Genomic DNA, 17513 nt, shown 5'->3' with positions numbered 1-17513 from the left:
ATGGTACTTCTAATTCTGCTTCCAGAGCATACCATCTTTCAAACGTAATACAAAAGCAAATATAACTTTCTTCTCTGTTGTTATTTTCTAGCATAACAAGGTTTTGTCATCTTCCTGAAAATTGTAACTATGCTTGTATGTCAATTCAACTTATTCAAACAATATATTCCCAATTTGGATTTTTTTTGGGGGTAGGAATAACAGTAAAACAAAAAATTCCTAAGTCAATTCTTTTTAATATATATGAATTCCTTGCATAATGTACAAAAATTGTGAAATCACATTACTCTCAATTCTTAATTATGATAAATGGTGTAAATAATATTATGTTAAACCTGCTTCTTCAGATACTTCTCTTATCAAGGCATCTTTCTGTATAGTTGATAATTTAGTTCCTTTTGTCTAGCTTTCATACGAAATATTTTTGTCTTTGCTGTTTAAAAGTTTATTTAAAATATCATTCAAGATGAAATTACACTATTTTTATACTCACTCCATTCATGATTAACAACTGTTTTGAAATTTTTGTGTTACATACAGAGTTACATACATAATGTATGTAACTTGACAGCTTTTTGGAGATTATTGTTAATCAATAGCTCATGATATTACTGGTAAAATAAGGTGTTAACTAATACAAATCATCCTCAAATAAATCTCATTATTTAATTTGTAATGTACATAGATGCTTTAAACTACATAAAATTACACTATATTAAAAATGTATATAATATACAAAACTGTAGAAAGCATATCAACATTCAAATCTAAAATTTGGTTGTTTGTGTCCATAGAAAATCTTGCAACTCAATTATATAAATTATAATAATGAATGGAGATTTAGACATTTGTCCACAAAGAACTAGTTCTGTGGTATTACTGTTTATGTAAATTAAAATTGTTTCAATGAGGTATTGTTAGGATAGTTTAGAGTTATTAATTTCATAGCTTTTTAGTTTTATTAAATCAAAGATGACTTTTCAACTACCAAAAAGAATAAAAAGCTAATGACTAGCTGCCTTCCCTCTAGTGTTACACTGCTAAATTAAGGGCGGCTAGCGCAGATAGTCCTCGTGTCATTTTATGTGAAATTCAAACCAATCAATCGAACCAATGGGATTCAGCACATGAAACAAAACAAAAACTCAACATACTAAGAAACCAAATAATCACAGCCATAAAACTATGATCACCAGATAAAATTAACGACGAATTAGACAAAACAATACTTCATCAACATCAATAAGTTTCCTCCACAAACCATAGAAAACATTATACGCACACACATAGACAAAAAACAGAATCAACTAACAAAAGTAAATATATCCCACGATTTAAAAATCACGAAATTATATACTGCTGCGTACCATACATTCCTGGCATCAGCAGAATAATAACCAACATTTGGCAAAAACTAGTGACAAAATATGACATTCCAGTTAATACCAAATTTATTTAAACACCAGGCACAAAACTAAGGTCTATACAATGTGAAAACTACACTGACAAACATCAAACCAACATTATTTATAAAATACAATGTTATAACTGCCACGACTTCTATATTGGAGAAACAAGTAAAAAATGGAAACCAGATTCAAAGAACATAAAAAGTCACCTTCACACGTTTCCGAACGCTGCAAATCAAATAAACACAACATAACTGTAGAAAACACCTAGATATTAAGTAAAAAAACAAGCATAAACAAACACAAAATTAAAGAATCCTTATTTACACAACAACTCAAGCCCAAAATAAACCAATACAAAGGAACACCTTTATACCTATATTAATAATTACATCCGACATCTAAGCACGGCCTCTACATTCCTACACTCAATTACATAACTACCTTCAAACACGTAGTCAGCTACCGGTCAGTAACCCTTTCTTTCTTTGTGAACCTGACGATGCCCGAAGAAGGTCCAAACATTGTTCGCTCCTCTACATAGTGATTTCTATATCCATAACAGCCGTTTTACATATATAAATGACATTACTTCTCTCGAATAGTACAAGAACTTAACATTAGAAAATTCTGATCATCGCTTTGTATGTTTTCCTCAAGACCGAGACAGCTGTCTCCTGTATAGAAAATAACATCGTCATCTCTCCTAAATATATTATGCTATCCTCATCACGTCCGTTCAACAACTAAAAGCAATGAGAACACATCCCCATGTTTTATCAGATCTTTAGATAGTTATCCCTAGTGCAATTCTATGTAATTATTAATAGCTTCCGATCAAAGCTAGATACTTATATAAATAAAAACAAAAATTAACCCATAATGAGTATAGCTAGTTTAATGTTACAGTTTCACTTATAATGATTGGAATGCATTAACTCACCACTTTGGTACCTCCATTGCTAGCGACATATTATATCAAAGAGGATTCAATATCTTCTAAAAAGATTAAATTATGGTAGTTAGTAACTAGGCTTTTTGCATACAATAACTAATTTATCTATTGTAAAATACATACTCACGTCTGCACCAATGGACGTGCGAGACATTTCAAAAAAATGGTGAGCATAAGACGCGTGTCCTAAAAGATGCTAATCAAAGCAACGATTGAAAGTTCGTTGGCTAATGCTGTCAAATGGATACTATCTTAAGCTTTTTTATGGTATTTTTTGGTCCTCAGTGATTCTGTTATAGTTAGCAAAGTTCTCTCACTAATTTGGGCTCGTTGAAATTGCCATAAGTTCTTTATTTATCTTCGTCACGTTGGTAAACTCACTGTTCTGTATCAATTCAGCTACTTAAGGGTAGTCGGTTATTGGAAGGTGTAATGATTCAGAAACTTGTTGTTGTCGGGATCTCTATGTGTGAGGTCTGCTGTGGAACTTCTCGTATCGCTGAAGAAATGGATGACTCAAAACTTACAGGTACAGCACCAGTTAGCCAATGAGTGGAAAGAGTTGAGGAAGAGAAAGGACTTTTCTAGATGTCTGTATCTGTTCATAACTTCGTGAAAGTCCTGAAAAGTGTATACGCACAAGAACGTTTTAGTACTTGTAAGTTACAAGTTGCAAAGTTACCTTCTAACCTCTGACAGAATATTTGCTTGGATCATAATGTATACTGTTTTCCTCAGTATTCTCCAGTATCTTCTCCTCAATTGTTAACAGATTTTCTATTAGTAGAGTTGGCTGTGCTTGCGACACATCAATAAGACTTGGTTCTGTTAGCGTGTTAAGGAGAGATATTGGCATCTTGATGACCTGTGGAACAGTTATTAGAAACTTAATTCAGGAGAGGCTTTAGAAGTCAATGTCAACCGAAATGGCTTCTCAGGCCCCAGGTCAAATCTATCAGTAGCCTTAAAAAGCTTCTCAGGCCCAGGTCTAATCTATCAGTCACCTTATAAGGCTTATCAAGCTCCAGGTCCAATCTATCAGTAGTTTCATAAGAGCCTGCATATCAAACAGCTCGTCTGGCAGTACGTCTTCAACTAGGCTTTCCCTTCAGTCAATGGGAATATTCGGTTAATCCCCAAAATATTGTGGGAGTCCTAGGTAAATCCTCAAAGTATTGTGGGAGTGCTAGGTAAATCGTCAAAGTATTGTGGGGGTGCTAGGTAACCTTTAAAATTGTTAAAAACACTTAAATGAAAACTTTCATCTTTCATTATTCAAGAATTATGGGCGCAGTAAAACAACTGGATGAATACAAGTAAACACAACCAAATTAACAAGATATGGTCAAGAAGTGGATGTGATGTAAAAGTCTGGATTGAAAATGATCGTCGATGTAAATTTTGATTGGTCCAAAGTTAAGCCACAGGAGTAGGCTTTTAGTGTTAAAAGCGACTTGGTCGTTACTGGCATCTGCTGCAACTTGATCCGAAGGTGCATACCCCAAGTTAAAATAATCTCCAAATGAACTAGGCGATTACATAAAGGAGGGTATTCTCCTTCATTTAAAGTCTTCAGACGACCTGAGATACCTTTGCCGAACATGGTACTCAAACCAACCAGCAACCTGCCAATCGCCAAAAAAAGAAATGGCAGCTTACACACGGTCTTTTTGAGTGAGGTTGATCAACCATTCACGACCGATGAAACCTACAAAGCCCTTTAAATAGCCACCTACTCAAATATCCACGTAGTTCACCAAATAACATCTAGGAAACCAGGATCAGTCTTACACTTCACAAAACTTGTAACGACATTTAAACAGACAGCAGAGTACATACTTACACAGGTTATTCCCTTCACTTTTATCATTTCAAGGTAGAAAAACTGTACCTAAGGCCTCGCCCGCCCCTAACCCTAATCAGCATACCTCCCAGTTTCTTTACACATCACTTTCGCATAACACCTGCCGCCATACAGGATACCAAGCCTATAGTTTCAAACAAAGAACAGAAAAGGACCAGCAGATCCATAAGTGAAATCAAGCAACAGGACAGACAAGTCAACCCAAACAACAAGAGCAAAAAAGGAAAAAAGACTCAGCAGCCACTAAAATACCATGTTCTACCAGAAATCACAATAAACCAGCAATATGAATAGTCTACTACCATTATCTCCCCTTAAGTCAGACCCACCTGCCGAACATTCTTCATCAAACTTGCTAAACGCCTTACTAATCGACACTTCCACCAGCTCTTCTTCTCCGCCGAACAATCAAACAGACGAGCCGCGCTTACTGTTACTCCTTTTCCGTCGTCATTCCACCAGGAATGACGTAGATTTCACCTCGATCATGTTTATTCCCAGCCAGAATTCCTTCCTTCAAAAACAAACAAAGCTATACGTCCACAACCAAGATCTGCTCCTACCCCCTTGACCTCGAGCGAAACGAAGGGGGAACAGCTGTTCTGAGCGCCCCCGGTTATCTTACGAGGTTTTCCTTGGAAGATTTCAAACCAAAATACCTATCAGTATTTCATTCGTTCGATATGTGCTCTAAAAACCTATTTTAGCCATGATTTGTCAAAATGTTTGACCTGAGCTCAACTGTAATGGTAATGATAATAAAATCCGAAATACTGGTTACCAGTATTTATCAGTCTGACCACAGCACAACCCCCTAGCCTTTAGCTTCTGTCCACAGGAATCCAATAATGCAAACTTGTTGCTTCCGTACAACTTTGTTCTAATACAATATAAGTAACTACAATGCAAAGCTGTATAGGCGTTATTTTCTGCTTTAGATTATAAATTCTCAATTCGCACTGGCGTGTTTTCTAACTGCGACTTGTAGAAAAAATAAAATAAAAATTATTATTCAGAAATGTTCATGCTTGTAAAATTTTTCAGTGTTTACACGCTACACCCGAATCATATAAAACGTTGGACAACGAGGTTTGCTTTAAGCATCCTACATAAGCTATTTTCCACGCATAATTTCATCTACTCAATAATATGTTTACTCGATTCATCCCTAAAATTTTTATTACTGATGTTGTTGACATTATAGTTAACAATGTAATTGCATGTTTTACCCAATTTCTCTATTGTAAAACATGTATATACATCCGAACGCATGTATGTGTGGAAATATACGAAAATAAGTTTGAAAATAAAATAAATATTCAAAGTGTTTCAAGTTATAGTATGGTGCATTATGTATAGGCCCTGCATGGCCAGGTGGGTAAAGGCGTTCGACTCGTAACCTGAGGGTTGCGGGTTCGAATCCCGGTTGCACCAAACATGCTCGCCGAATATAGTTCTCCTAATAAAAGTGGGATTGACCGTCACATTATAACACCCCTACGGCTGGGAGGGCGAGCATGTTTGGCGCGACTCGGACGCGAACCCGCGACCCTCAGATTACGAAGCGCACTCCTTAACGCGCTAGGCCATGCCAGGCCTTACACAATGGGCTATTTGTACTGTGCTCATCACAGATATCGAAACCCGAATTTTGCCGCTGTAAGCCTTCAGACTTACCACTGAGCCACTGAGAAGCCTAATTATATATATAAGAACTAAAACGTAATATATAAACTAATGAAGCCAATTTTATGTAAGAAACGGACAAGAAGTACATAATAGCATGAATAAATGTGTTCAAAAACGAAAACTTTTAATGATTATAATACATTGGCTCATAATATAGGGAACTTGCTATAAGTGATATCTCATAACCTGTTTACATCTGACCAAGTTCCGCGTTTTAGGATATTTAAGTTTGATTTAAATCCATATACATTAACCGAGCAGTGCAAAATAGTTAACATGAGTGTAAAACTAATAACGATTAGTTTTCAAAAGTATTTACAGTGTTATAATCAAATGATTTTTGTTTATAATAGTTTTCATCGCTTTGGAATCGAATTTATATTATTTGTGAACAATTTGGTGATTTGTGTTGCTTTTAAGATACAAGATAGTCATCAACTATTACTAAGTTAAAGTTTATGTTGAATATCTTTCACCTTTAGGAGTCGTATGAACTATCGTGATTCATTGATCTCTGTCTGGTTGGGCCGAGTTTATCGTCTGCAATCCCCGGCTTAATCCACTAATATGCAGGTTCTATTTAACGCTTCAGAGATCTGACGGTGTGACTAAAATGTAAAACCAACTCTGTTCATAAGAAATACATACACGCTTTAGTTTTGTCGGCGAGTCACGCCGCGCTTCGAATGGTTATCCAGAAATTGCGGCGAGTGTGCTTGACCCAACGATCCTTTGAACGTCTTACAATGAAATGCTCTTGCACGTTTCATTACGTTTGTCTTTATTAACTGGTTTTATCAGATGGCTAAGTCCCGCCTTTAAAAAAATTAAAATGAGAAAAATAAACGCAGCACAGGTGTGTTGTGTGTTATGGAAACGTGAACGTCTTCGTGTTAGCTTGTGGGCTAGTTCGACACGAAGAGAAACAAACATGCTCCCACCTATTATCAGCTCCATGTATCAGCTCCGCCAAACTTTTCTTTTATCTGAGAGTCATCTTTATTGCCATACACAACAGCTCAATTTGTTCGTCTTCACTTTGATGTTTAAGGGATGATGGTACAATAGAACTGGTTATACTAGGAGGGAGAAATTCAGGAAATTGTAGTTGTGATGTTAAGTGTATGAGGACGAAATACTGTATATGTTTCGTTGAGCAAGTACCACAAAGAGACGTTATACTCGCCTATTCTTTTATACGTATTTTTTACTGTTATTACTGTCATCTCATCGAAAAGGCATTTTCTGAAACATTCTTGCTGTATATCAAAAGTCAATGGTTATAGAGTTACAAAATTAAAACCGTTGTAATAAAAAAGTAGTCTCCACGTACACGAATTAGAAGATTTTATTTTAATTTCGTGCAAAACTACTAGAGGGCTATCTGCGGTAGCCATCCCTAATTTAGCAGTGTAAGACCAGAAGGAAGGCAACTAGTCATCACTACCCACCGCCAACTATTGAGCTACTCTTTTACCAACGAATAGTGGGATTGACCGTCGCATTATAACGCCTCCACAGCTGAAAGGACGAGCATGTTTGGTGCGACGGGGGTTCAAACCCGCGACCCTCAGATTACGAGTCGAACGCCTTAACCCACCTGGCCATGCCGGGCAAAATTACAAGAATCAGAATAAGAACTTGTTTATGAGGATAAAGTTGACATTGTTAAAATATTAAGAGAAAACTGGGTCTAAAATACTAGTGTCACTAGAACATCGTCACAATTAAAGTAGATCAGGTGAATACATCTATCGGTAATAAATATATTATTTGTCTATTTCTGAATTTTGCGAAAAACTACACGAGGGCTATGTGTGCTACCCACCCTAATTTAGCAGTGTAAGACTAAAGACAGGCAGCTAGTCATCACCACCCACCGTCATCTCTTGGGCTACTCTTTTACCAACAAATAGTAGGACTGACCATAACATAATAATACACCTACGGCTGAAAGAGCGAGCATGTGGGATGTGACGGGAAATCGAGCCATCGACTCTCAAATTACAAAATCGAGCGCCCTAACCACCTGACCATGTTGGGTCATATTAAATATACAAGATGCTATTTCGATTGTTTTCACATTTCTATTAGAATTTTTTTTTCCCAGACTGCATTGCAGACCAGGTTTTTTCGCAGAAAAGAAAAACATCGATACTCGTATAACATATAAACTATTCACATATTTAATAAACTTCTAGTTAAAGATGAAATGACATTTTTTTCACATTCATTTCAAAAATGAGAAGACCGTTTAATGTCGTCATTTAAATCTGAACACCGTCAAAAACATTTCGTAAACGATTTTTTATAAAATTTGTTTTAAATTGAGTAACTTCTTAGATCCTTGGGGGAAAGTTTTGACTTTTGATACATTCAAGCACTTCGTGCGTATCGTATTATTAAAGCGTTTGAAACGTAAGAGTTGAAACGATGAGATAAGTTTGATGTAAAGATATCAAGGTTGGGCAGGCAGGTGGTTAAGGCATTTGACTTATAATCCGTGGGTCGCAATAATATAACAATCAATCTTTATATGCAAAAACGGCTCGTTTGGGTTGAGAAAATATTTTACATAGAAGAGCGAACAACGTTTCGACCCTCTTCGGTCATCGTCAGGTTCACAAAGAAAGAGGTAACTGACCGGAAGCTGACCACATGTTTGAAAGGGGTTGTGTAACTGTGTGTCGAAATGTAGAGGGCGGTATTAGATGTTTGAATATATAATTTTATTTATTTTATTATATTAATATAGGTATAAAGGTGTTCCTTTATATTGGTTTATTTTGGGTTTAAGTTGTTGTATAAGTAAGGCTTCTTTGATTTTGCGTTTGTTTATGTTTGTTTCTTTATTTAGTATTTGAGTGTTTTCTATGGTTATGTTGTGTTTATTTGACTTGCAGTGTTCGAAAACGTGTGAAGGTGACTTTTTATGTTCTTTGAATCTGGTTTCCATTTTCCTACTTGTTTCTCCAATATAGAAGTCGTGGCAGTTATCACATTGTATTTTATAAATAATGTTGGTGTTGTGTTTGTCAGTGTAGTTTTTACATAGTATAGACCTCAGTTTTGTGCCTGGTTTTTGAATAAATTTGGTATTAACTGGAATGTCATATTTTGTTACTAATTTTGCCAAATGTTGGTTATTTGTTTGCTGATGTCAGGAATATATGGTATACAGCAGTATATGGTTTCGTGGTTTTTTGATTCGTGAGCTGTATTTACTTTAGTTGGTGGTTGATTTTGCTTTTTGTCTAGGTGTGTGCGTATAATGTTTTCTACGGTTTGTCGAGGAAACTTATTGATGTTGATGAAGTATTGTTTTATTTTGTCTAATTCATCGTTAATTTTATCTGGTGAGCATAGTTTTATGGCTGTGTTTATTTGGTTTCTTAGTATGTTGAGTTTTGTTTTGTTTCATGTGCTGAGTCCCAAGGAATGTATAGTCCAGTATGGGTGATTTTTCGGTGGATTTCTGTTTTGAATTGTGTGTCAGTTCTTGTAATTTTGAGGTTAAGAAATGATATTTGATTGCTTTCTTCCTGTTCACATGTGAAGTTAATGTTGGGATGTATAGAGTTAATGTGATTGAAAAATTAAGTATGTGTTCTGTAGATTTGAATCCCGCAACCGTGTCATCTACATATCTGTACCAGTATAGTGGTGGATGTAATGCTGTGTTAATTGCTTGTGTTTCAACTTGTGTCATAAAATATTGGCTAGAACTGGTGATACTGGGTTGCCCATGCTTAGGCCATTTGTTTGTATATAGTTTTGGTTGTTGAACATGAAGTTGGTCTTTATCGTGGTGAATTCTATGAGGGTTGCTAACTGGTTACTGGGAATTTCTATAGTTGGGTTAGGGTCTCGGATATAGAGTTCTAAGGCTATCTTGCAGGCTTCAGTGGTTGGAACTTCTGTAAAGAGGGATATAACATCGAAACTGGCCATTAAGGCTTTATGATTAAGTTGATTTAGATTAGACTTGAAATTAAAAGAGTCTTTGATGAATGAGCTGGCTGATGTTACATATTTAGAGAATGCCCATGCTATGTATTTACCAAGATTGTAATTAAACGATTCATATGTGGACATTATTGGTCGTAATGGACAATCTGGTTTATGAGGTTTGGGGATGCCGTATATTTGCGGTGTGCGTGAGTCGGTTTTACGTAGGTAGGAATAAAGTGTTTGTGAAATTGTGTTGGCTTTTTCATTTGTAGTAGTAATTTGTTCAGTTGCGTCTCGTGTGTCTTTGTTGGATTTGTGTGTATTGGTTTAAATTTGTTCGTGTCTGATAAGATGTTATTCATTTTTTGAATGTATTCATTCATGTTCATTATGACTATAGCGTTACCTTTATCTGCTTTTAGAATTTTTATGTTTTTGTCTTGTTTTAGGTTTTTAATGGAATTAATGTCTCTTTTTGTAAGGTTGTTTTTTAGTTTTCTGTTTTGTGAAATTATGTTGATGGTTTGTGAGAAAATTCTTTGAAAAAATCGTTTAAGATGTTGTTTTTAGGTGTTTCTGGAAAATATAAATTTGTAATTTTACCTGGGAAGTTTGGCTGTTGGATGTCAATAAAATTATCTAAGTTGTCTTCTTTATGTTGGTTGTGTTTGGTTGTTTCCTTGTTTTTCTTCTCTGTAGAAAGTATCACAAGTCTCCTGGCTAAGTCTTCTAAACATGTTTTGATTTCTATGGTTGGAATGTACCTAGGTGCTATTGCGAAGTTGAGTCCTTTGTTAAGTAGATGTATCTCGTCTGTGTTTAATTGTCGGTCGGATCTGTTAATTATGAGGTTAGTCAACGGTTCGTTGTTTTTTTGTGTCTTTTCTGTTGTTTGCATCTTAGTTTTCTAGTTTTTTGTTGTGGCAGATCTTTTTGTCTCTGTCGTTCTTAGTATTGATTTCGTTTATGTTTCGTTGTATAAGTCCGTAAATCTCTGGTTTAATGCAGCATGCCAGTTGATGGTCTAGGTTCATTTTTTGTTTTTGTAAGTCATGTAGTTCTTTGTATTTTGTGTTTAACATGGCTTTAAGTAGTTTTTTCTGTAAATTTTTGATAATGTTTGTGCATGTATAAAAATTTTTTGAAAGTTTTACCTTTACAAAATTAGGGGTTAGTTGTTCTTTTCTACATTGTTGAATAAAATAAATGTCATTTCTTCTATTAATAATTCGTTGGTTTAAATTTCTTAGTTTCTTAACGATCGTGTGAGCGTGTACTGTTAATAGTGGTGTACGGTATGCTAGTTCAGACATTATGGTAACAGGTAAGTACAAATACACAGAGAAAAACACAAAAAACTTACACTTCTCGTACAATCGCCGTGATGAAATAATAATCAGTGATGTCGAGAAACCCACTTGTTGAGAAATTTATATGCAAAAACGGCTCGTTTGGGTTTTTTTCTCTGTGTATTTGTACTTACAACAACGCTCTCAACGTTTTGGTGTCACCAAATCGTTGTGTACCCTCTTATTGCTAAGAAAGCCCTTGAGGTACTCATACCATTTGTTTCAACATATCTTTGCGAACAATCCTTTTCGAGGATGTTAGACGTAAAAACGAAGAAAAGGAACAGACTTTGTTGCGAAATTGATATGAGTGGCACTTGTCAAGGTGAAGCCGCGCATTTTTGAACTTGTCTCTGAAAGGCAAAAGCAAAAGTCACATTAATTTGCAGCAAATATTCATTTAGTTATGTTTCTGCTTTTGTGTGAAATTCATGTTTTGTTGGTTTTGTTCTTTGAACACAATGATATTGTGTGCAACTGATGCATAGTTCGTTTTGTACACTAATAAAATATCTACTTATGTTTTGAATTTGAAAAAAATCGTATTTTATTTTTCTAATAACGAAGGGTTCAGTGAATGCAGGTACGAAACTTCCGGGGTTCAGTACCTCCAACAAGGTTAAGAACCACTGCCCTAACCGATTAACTAGTTTGACTATCAATTTCATGTTGCGCTCACAGCTGAAAGTGCGGAGTGTGTTCAGTGACATATCACAACATGAACCTTGGACCTTCGAATCAGCATGATGCTACTAGGAAACTCCCAATTTTCACTTTCATTTACTCAAGAAGAAATTTTATAATCCAGTATTTTAGAGTTTTGTACCTACTACCGTAATTGTACATAAACGTATTATATAATGTTTTCATCTGGCTTTTTTTTTTGTCACAGCAGTTGGCTTAGTTTTATACCAATTAAAAAAATAGATGAATAGAAGTCGGTTTTTATTATTATCTTATCTTCAGTATTCACTTAGAAGTTTTACCATAATCATTATAGTGAGAGTTCGTCTCTTGAACTTTAACCTGTCGCTTGCTCAGGTGGTAACTGAGGGACATGAGATAAAACAGACTAAGATAAGAGTTTACTGCACTATAAACTACAAACATACAAAAACCCCTCGAAAATAATCCATCAAACTATTATCGCAATTAACGTGTGATGAATGTCCCTGCTTCATGTATTAGATATCTGCGTTTTATAGCACACTGGCACTGTACTAGTAGTAGTACATAGTTCGCTGTATAACATGTGTAATATTGCGAAATAAAATATATGTATGTATATACATATATAGAGGTAGATTGAAAGATGACTTATGTTCCTTTTAATGTAAGTCATTATTTAATCGGACGTATCGTTTATTCTGTAATTATTTTTCATACATATATTTGGAATTTGATTTTCTTGAAACCGAAGAAAATAGTCAAAATCAAAGTTGTGGATGCATAACTCTAAATATTGATTGTACTTAAAATCTATACAAAATTAAAACGACTTAACAACTGATTATTATACTCTCTGGAAAAACTTGACAGCTCGAACCCATTTTACTTTTGTATCAAATATGTTATTCTCCATAAGGTACTTTTATTTGTGGAGAAATGCTGGGATATAGTTATAATCAACAACAAAAAAACATTTTAAAGTATAAATTTCTAATATTTTTGGCCGTAACAAGGAAAATATATTTAATAGTTATATAAGTCGTAACATTCCGTAGGTTGACAGTACATTTACGAACGTATAGCGTTAAAATCTGAGTTTCGATTTCCCACTGTGGACACAGCGCAGATATGATATTCTGTAGCTTTGTGTTGAGGAACGTTATCCAACTTGTATGTTTAAAGATTACTTCAGCCTCCCTTTTACATAATATTTATGTATAGATTTGTCTCATCTTGAAGCAAATAACTGAGTTTAAAGGTGCAGTTTGTACTTGCATCATGACTAGATGTGAAAGAATACATTACAATGCTCCATTCATGTGCAGAGACATCAAACAAGTGGAAATCAACCAATCGGAACAGGCTGTTTAGCATAATCTGAAAATCGCTTCCAAACCAAAGGCACCTTTGCCCCATAATGTGAACAAGGCCGTCTCTCATCCACAATACAAGCAGCGACGGCCTCCTGTCTATTTTGGACTGTAGCTATCAGGTACTTACTCCGAGATTATTAAAACAGACTATCAGCTTTGGAGTGTTGGTGTGCAGCTGTATGGTACTTACTCTGAAATGATTAAAACAAACTACCAATTTTAGGCTGCAGCTGTATAGTACTTACTCTGAGATGATTAAAACAGACTATCAACTTTAGGCTGCAGCTGTATGGTACTTACTCTGAGATGATTAGTACAGACTATCAAGTTTAGGCTGCAGCTATAAGATTCTTACTCCGAGATGATTGAAACAAACTTTTGTTTTTGGTATGTAGCTGTATGGTAATTACTCCAAGAAGATCTGCGCAGCTGCAGTCTGGATCCCTTGTTAGTATACTGCAATTTAAAAATATGCTACACAAGGCCGATCTGGATACCAAATATCTAAAGAATGGATACAGCCACAGCTTGAAATATTGCCAAGACCACATCTAATGGGTTAACAATATGTGGAGTAATATGTGCAGCGAACCTATTCATTTCGGACATAAAAAAATTCGAATTATTTACAATCCAGATGATTTGTCATATTGACAGATCTTCACAACAGGAAACTTAATGAATAATCTGTATATTTGCTATACGAACTGGAATAGTTATTTTTTATAACCATCATGCATTTCCTATGGATACATGATTTAGCAATTTAACAAATCTCTACCAAAGTCAAGTAATGTAGTTATGATGATTGGTACGAGAAAAAAAAAATTCGTATATAGATAATATAAATTGTTTGATAATTATCAAAATTTTTGTAATGTAATCAGTCAAGTAGACTAGTATATGGGAGTAACATATTAAGAAAACTCTAGTGTTTAGTAAACATAAAAGATATCACACACGGTAAAGAACAACATGGAAATGAAATCCAAAGAGCTATTGAAGTGAGTGTAAAATCTTCCAAATAAACAATTTATTCATGTCTTATCTGAATGAGGTTAAACGTTTTATAAACTTAAGAAACACCGAGATAAATTAATTCAGTCAGTATTTATTAGACGATTAGGTGTGACAGCATTATTACAGCTAATTATGTGATTGATAGTTGTACAGAAATATTTGTTCATGCTGATTACTGAATAAAGAAATAGAAGTGAGTGAGTACAAGTGAATTTGTAACAAAATATTACATAACAACTATGCATTTCAAAAAAATTATAAATAATTTAATTATGGGTTCAAAGCCAGGGTGTTTTTTTAAAGTAATTATGACAATAAAAGTACTTTTTTGCGTTTATTTCTTTTGTATGCAGTAAGATTTTTACAGCTTCTTTGAAGGGAAGAGAAAAATCTGAAGGAATATTACGTGTTTAAGTACAAATTATTCAAAGAATAGTCAATGAACTCCGATGCATGGAGGATGTTGGATGAGCGGTTAAGCTTATGCTAACAGTAATATTTAGCTGAGTTAAGAAAACTACAACACATAACCACGATTTTGTGTTAAGATATCTAAAAAGGAGAAAACTGACAGAACCATAATGTGTAATATTTATAATGAAGATTACACTGAAACCAGAAAATAACCAGTATAGTGATTATTTCTTATCACAGTTATTAGGGTGATAACCGTGATTTACTTTAACCATTGACTTGTGAAATACTCGCAATCACTGTAGAGCACGTGGCAAAATACCAAATGACAATTACTGTATCTTTGGTTTTAATAGTTTAGAAACAAAATTTATGGTATATTGATAATGATACAAAATACAGTTAAATTTGAACTCAACATCAAAGTAAACTATCATTAACTGATTATTACTTGGTCCTAGTTATTTAAGAGATTGTGATATAAGTAAAATAGTTTTGTTGTAGAGAATGGTTTTAGTTTTAAGAAAGGAGGTTTTAGGGTTGTTTAAGAGTTCTTCTGGTTTATATGAATTTTACTTCAAAGGTTTTCATCGTTTCTTTGTATTAGTTTCTTGTCAAAAACACCTTGGATGTGATAAAATGAAATCAAAACTGGCGACTAAAGTGTTAGCTACACTTAAAGCGTTGATAAGAATTTTACAGCAAATATCCATTCACTGGTGAACCAGTTTCTGTTCAGTTTAGAGTATTATGATGAATAAAACAACAACAAAACATCAATGCGTAGCTTATTTAACTGAATATTTAATGTACATTCTTATCAATACTGTCAGTGTAGCTACCAGTTTGGCCTTCAGTTTTTATTTTATTCTTTCAAGCTAAGTTAAAAGACTTGATAGTTATTTTAGGTTTATCAGAAAACCGGGAGGTTCTCAAAAATGAATGATTTTGTATTCGCCCCCTTTTCTGGCTTTCAGTAATTTTGATGGGTTTATGGTTGTTTCTCTGATAAGTTGATTTGTCGTGGTTCAGGCGTGAAGAAAAACTATAAAGGTGATCTTGATGGTGATTTGACAAGGGGTGTTTTAAAACTTTCTGCCTGAAATCGATAAACCGATCACGAGCAGCAGATCCAAACAGCAGAGACCCGTCTCATGTAGACCAGCGCATCACGTCCCAAAGAAGACACAAAGCCAGAACTTGAGTTTATTGCATCACAAAGGTCAGTTACATATTACAATTTCACATACAATTATATGCATGGTAATTAACTTTATACTTAACAGAAATTTACAACATATTTTGTTTATAGAGTTCATAGATACAAAACATAAATTATAAAATTACTAAACATTGAATATATTGGTAAAATAGAGAACATAACCTCACATTGAATAATATAAACAAGATACACATGATTATTAATGAATATATTTGGTCCATTGTTTCTTATGGCCATTAAACTGATAAAGAGGGAGGTAGAGCCACAAGGTAAAACTCTCAAGTTGGTTGTTTTAGTGAGTGCTTGTTTTGTGACTAATGTGATTTAAGGGAGGAAAAAACTTGGTCCATGAGGCGGCGGGTGTTTGTGCAACATTGAATAGGTTATTTCGGGTTTTGGTCTTATTTTAGTATAATGACGTTGAATTTCTTGTTTTCTATAAGTAAGAGCCGATTGTATAGACGTGAATTCGGTAGGCAATTCGTACTGCTTTTAGTTGGGTAGACTCAAGTGGCACAGCGCAATGTCTGCGAACTTACAATGGCAGAAACTATAGTGGGCAAAGCACAGATAACCCCTCGTGTAGCTTTGTATTTAATAACAAACAACAACCTCAAGCCAAGTTTTACAAAGATGTGAGGCATGTTGTATGTTACTGGACATTCGTATTCCACAACAGATTTTATATAGGCATTTTATATTATCATTATCGAAACCCGGTTTTAGCGTTGTAAGTCAGCAAACATACCGCTGAGACACTGGGGATAAAGGTAAATAGACAAAACACTGCAATTTTTTAATATGTACTGTTTTTATAATAGAAAAGGTAGATTGACAAAATACTGCACTTTCTTGGAATGTTCTGTTTTATAACACAAAAGGTAGATAGACAAAATACCACACTTACTTGGAATGTTCTGTTTTATGATACAAAAGGTAGATAAACAAAATACCGCACTTTCTTGAAAAGTTAGCTAGACATAGTATTGCATTTTCCTGGAATGTCATTTTTATAATACAGAAATATAAATAGAATACTACACTTCTCTCAAAATATTGTATTCTGTAATTTTGAATAATTTTGGCTTCTTTTAACTACGAAAGAAAATTACATTAATTAACAAACGAATATATACTGACCAAATAGGAAAGGAATTCGAGTTAATTTTTTTTTATTCTTTATAGCAGGGGCGTAGATATTTTACACCCAATGGGGTGGGGTATAATTTTTTCAACCACTTACGTGAATTCTTCAATTTACAAATTGGTAATCTCTGATTACGTGAACCTGAAAGCTGTAAACATGTAGTCACAGAGTAATCTTGTTGCCACGATACTTGCATGTATACTTAGGCCTACTGACTGATACTTACGAACTATCGCTTAGATGGAAAAGCTTAGAAGCACGCATATGTTGAAGATGTACATTTCGGCTACTGAAAAAGCCTACGTCTAGGCCTAATTATGTAATTCGATTGGTAAGAACACGAGAATCACAAGAACAAACACACAATTTGTAGGCCTGTGACACAATAAAACAATTCAACAAACCAAACTGTAGGAGGGTGATGATTGTATGCAATATACCCCCCAACTAA

General features: G+C 34.5%; 1 protein-coding gene across 1 annotated transcript in view; it reads left to right on the top strand.

Annotated features, from left to right (window-relative positions):
* Positions 1–17513, top strand: part of LOC143257450 (uncharacterized) — an 87797-nt gene that overhangs the window by 57948 nt on the left and 12336 nt on the right. The gene's annotated exons all lie outside the window — the stretch shown is intronic.

This window comes from Tachypleus tridentatus, chromosome 7 (assembly GCF_004210375.1).
Source record: "Tachypleus tridentatus isolate NWPU-2018 chromosome 7, ASM421037v1, whole genome shotgun sequence".
NCBI classification, from domain to species: Eukaryota; Metazoa; Arthropoda; class Merostomata; order Xiphosura; family Limulidae; genus Tachypleus; species Tachypleus tridentatus.
The sequence above is the reverse complement of the archived record's forward strand: the minus strand, read 5'-3'. Positions and strand labels throughout refer to the sequence as shown.